Below are 4,640 nucleotides of genomic sequence, written 5' to 3'. Positions count from 1 at the left end.
GGAACCAACTTCCAAGGGAAGTGGTGCTGGCTCCTACCCTGGGGGTCTTTAAGAAGCGGCTCAATGCCTACCTGGCTGGGGTCACTTGAGCCCAGTTTCCTTCCTGCCCAGGCAGGGGGTCGGACTTGAAGATCTACAAGGTCCCTTTTGACCCTACTTCTATGATTCTATGAACTGTGTTGTACAGATAATCTTGGAAAATGAAATCTTCCAGCTAGCCAATTCTGTACAGCCAAGGAAGCAGCAGTTAAGTTTTGCCCAGACGGGCCACAGTACCATGATTTAATCTGTGGTGCTTTGTCTCCATGGCTATTCAGTCCTTAGCTGACTGTTCCCCTGAGACTACCTTAGTATCTTGTATATGTTATGTATAAATCGCACCTATATACTACACAGTTGCCAGAGAATAGCAACTTCTTTCTATACTTAGGTCATGGCAGGGGACTGGACTTGATGATCATACAGGTCCCTTCCAGTTCTATAATTCTGTGTATAATTTATGGCCACTTACTCAAGCAGAGGGTAATTCTTAGGTGGAAGACCTACCTCTATGCTCTGAATTGGTTTGATCAAACCAAGGAAGTCCGGTGGGGGGTGGCGGAAATCAGTGGAGAGCAGCATGGAGACTGTTTGCAGCACCAAGCTGGTCTCAGCCTTTCTCACCCAAGAGAGCAAGGATGGTAATTTTCATTCTGATGAGTTATTGAGCTCCATACTAGTTTTTCTCATGTGCCATTGTAATTGATTACTGCTAGATACCTTGTAAAACCTAGAATTCTTACTAATTTTTTTTCTTACACTGATTGTTAATTTCAGCTAGAGAGAGAGATGAGAAATTGTGCTGAAACTAACCACTGGTAATGAGGTCACTTCTAGGAAGGCTTTTTAAGGCACAAAGGAGGAGAAGTTCTTGCAAAGCTTTCCTCAAGAGAAGACCATTGGAGTACAGGCAATCTAACTGTTGTGGCGTCAGAGCTGCCCTTTGCCACAAGTAAATTAAAGAAGCATTGGTGGTGGAGAACAACTAAGTTTCCTGTCAGTGGAGTGCTTTTGCTAATGCAGAACTGGCTGGCTAGCAGTGAATGAGCATGCTGTCTAGTTGTTCTTCCACTGAGCTTGAAGGAACTTGCAACCTCCCAGTGTGTTTGTGGATGATTTCCCATAGCTCAGACTGATCTGTGAGATCTCCCAGGGAACAATCCCCATTCTTAGAAGAGCAAAGGATTCTTTTGGTTTTCTTTTCTGTTTCCCTTCAGATGCAGGACTTGAATCTGCAGCAACAGCAGACGGCTGATCTCTTTGATCTTTTCAGAAACCAAAACATCGCAACAATCACTGTTATGTCCCTGCTTTTGTGGCAAGTATTAGTGTCACCCGAAAGTACCCAGTTAATGAAACAATGCCTGATTTTGGTGCCTGACACAAGTTTAAGTAATAACTGGTCTCATAATCTGGGACCTGTTTATATATGGGAACCTCCATGGGGTGTGCAAATATGTAAGCAGGGAGTGTGAGTGTGAGCACCCAAGCACACCAGCAGGATAGCTGTACCACCAGACCATTTATGTATTCAGAACACTGTTTAAAAATTAAAAATGACTACAACCTTATCTCCTTCTCCATGTGAATTAACTGTTATTTCTTGGGGTATATGTAAGCCATATTCATGTTCAAAGCCACACAGGTTCAGTGGCAGAACAATAATTGGAACCCAGTGCCATTTTATCTTATGTTTGTACAGTGGAGTTCTGATACATGTTTGGGGCTCCTAGATAACATAGTTTCCTAATTCTTATTCCTGTAGAAAATGCCACCTCCCATTGGAGAAACCAGTTAGTTCCTTTTGGACATCAAATTGAAGTGCTTTAAAGTCTGGAATCTGAACCTCTTACATGTCACATAGATGAGATGCAGTGGAGCTCTTTGTTTGGACTAATGATTTAAATTGAATTTGCTGTAGGAAAAAGTTCACTGTAAACAAGATTGTACTTGGCACTTTGCCATGCACCGAAATGTTTCAGGGCTTCACTGTACTAGTAATAGTGTTTTGCCATTATGAAAAACATGCACTGAGGTTTTCATTAAATGAACTGCATATGGGAGGGACAGTTGAAACTGAGGTTTTCTAAAAGCTGCTGTGAAGCTGATTGTTCATGCATTTTTAACATTAAAAGGCTTGCACTATGTTGCGTCTGTTGGAATTTCTAGTCCATCTCAGCCGTGTTGAGGTCTTGTATTGTGCGGTTCTGAAGCAGGATCTTGAGTAATGTAGATGTTAGAGCAGCATTTCTCTGATCCTTTACTCTTTACACCTTTCTCAGGATGCTGACATCAATTGGTTACTTTGGACTGTCACTCAGCACTCCTAACTTACATGGAGATGCCTACATCAATTGTTTCCTCTCAGCTGTCATTGAAGTTCCAGCCTATGTGATTGCTTGGCTGCTCCTCCGGACCCTGCCTCGGCGGTATTCGATAGCTGGCACCTTGTTCTTAGGAGGAGGAGTTGTTCTCTTCATTCAGCTGGTGCCCACATGTATGAGCTTCAACTCATGATGTAGAAATAAAATACCATGACTGTTTTTTGATGGCATGTTTATTGTTCCAGGAAGGAGTTGGGAACCAGAATGGTCCTGGGTCACACTTAGTTGATTCTGGCCTGATTTTTTTCCCCCTATATGTAGTTATCCTTGGTTTCACATCTGAAAATCAACTATTGATCAAACTATTTAGAGAAACCAGTGCATAAAACTGGAAAAATAAAGATGCAGTTGTGATCTTGTGGGTTCTCTGGTTACAAAACCTACATGTTCTCCTAATGTAGACATCAGTGATACTTATGTGCTCTGCTGAATAAGGATGGATTTAAGCAAGCCTTATGTTGATTTGCAGAATCAAAGCCTTCATGGGTTTTGAGAAGGCTCTTATACTGAGAGAGAACCAAATCCTTAGAGTACAAAATAAGGTGCTCACGTCTATTGTTATCATGTACCCTTGGGTAGCTAGGAAATGTAAAATGTGGGTATGGGATGCTGAAGTTAAATAAAGCAGCTTTATTATAAGAGCAAACAAACAAAACTTGGGGAGGAAATAACCCTTGGGATATAAAAGCACGTAGAAGTCATGGTTGCAGAAATCAAGTGTAGCTTTATCATCTTTATTTGATTTTTATTTTCAGCCCTTCACATCCTGTCAGTCATCCTAGTAATGCTGGGGAAGTTTGGGATCACCTCAGCATTCTCCATGCTCTATGTCTACACTGCTGAGCTCTACCCAACCATAGTAAGAAACATGGCCGTTGGAGCTACCTCCATGTCTTCCAGAGTGGGCAGCATCATTGCACCTTACTTTGTCTACCTTGGTAAGATGCTTCCTATGACTTGGCTTGATCTTGGGCACAGAGATCAGAGAACTGTACAGAAAAGTCTTTGTGCATAAAGTTCTCCAGTTGGAATTGGCCTGGTCTCTGATGACTTCTGAAGCAGCATTTCAGACCTGGGTGTGATGTAATGCCTCATTTGGGGTCTCATTTTTAGGCTGTTACTTGGGTTGAGAAGTTCTAAAGTCATCTGCAGAGCAGTTCCATTGTGGGCACTGAAAAAGGCAGGGGCCTTGTGGAATAACTGCATGGGATTAAGTAATTTAGGACTGTACCATGTTATGTGCACATACAGGGGGCCTCAGTGAATGTTTTTCAGCCAACTTCAGTTCTGTTGTTCTCTAACTTCGAATACTTGATTTCAGTTTTGTGTGTAAAGACATGGGTTAAAAAAGAGGGGGAAAAAACAAGCTGGGCCTACCTGCCCCATCTATAATGAAAGGCAAAGAGCATGTTGTAGGAACACTTAAGTCTACAAAGTTAGAAAATACCTCTGCAAAAGTTGCCTATGCAATCTTGTAGCCACAGTCCCTTCTGCCTATTCCACCCAAGCCTGTCTCCTCCTGCCCTAAAGTCCCTCTAGCCGGCTTGCTCTTTTTTGGTTGCTTTTCCCCTCACATTAGCTTTTTATCTCTGTCCTTCTCCAGCTTCTTTATTCTATGCCTTTCTTCCTCTGCCCATTATGGGATCTCAGACATGATATCCCAAGTGCCTGCCTTCAGCCCCTCGCTCCACTGTTGGAGAAAGTCATGTATGTTTAGATAAGCTTAGGAGAATTTTGTGGGCTCTTGATATTTGCTTCAGTTAAATTAGGACTGTACGGTTCATCCATCTAGTGACCCAGAGGGAGATCAAATCACAATTTTTTTAGCTTGCCCTGCATTATCCAGAGATCTTCATTGCTAATCCTAATTCTCTGCATCATAGAAACTAGCAATTTATTTTTCATCGGAAATTTATACGGTTATGTCACAAGTACGTACTCTACTGCATTAGAAACTCTGTTTCCTTTACGTGCGTTAGTTTGACTTTTTTATATCTTGAAATATGTTTTAGTTACTATTGGCAGGTGCTACCAGCAGCTTCAATCTGGGATTAATTGGTGGTGGTGGTAGGGATAAGTAGAAATATAAAATCACAGATTATTCCAGATAAATTATACATTACGCTACTGTTGTACGTATCCATGAGCTTGTGGTAATTGTTGGTGTATAACCAGTGTTGCTATATCCTGTGTTCTGCCAGGTGCCTATGATAGATT

This window comes from Alligator sinensis, unplaced genomic scaffold (assembly GCF_000455745.1).
Source record: "Alligator sinensis unplaced genomic scaffold, ASM45574v1 scaffold135_2, whole genome shotgun sequence".
In the NCBI taxonomy this organism is placed as follows: Eukaryota; Metazoa; Chordata; order Crocodylia; family Alligatoridae; genus Alligator; species Alligator sinensis.
This window is presented reverse-complemented; position numbering follows the sequence as displayed.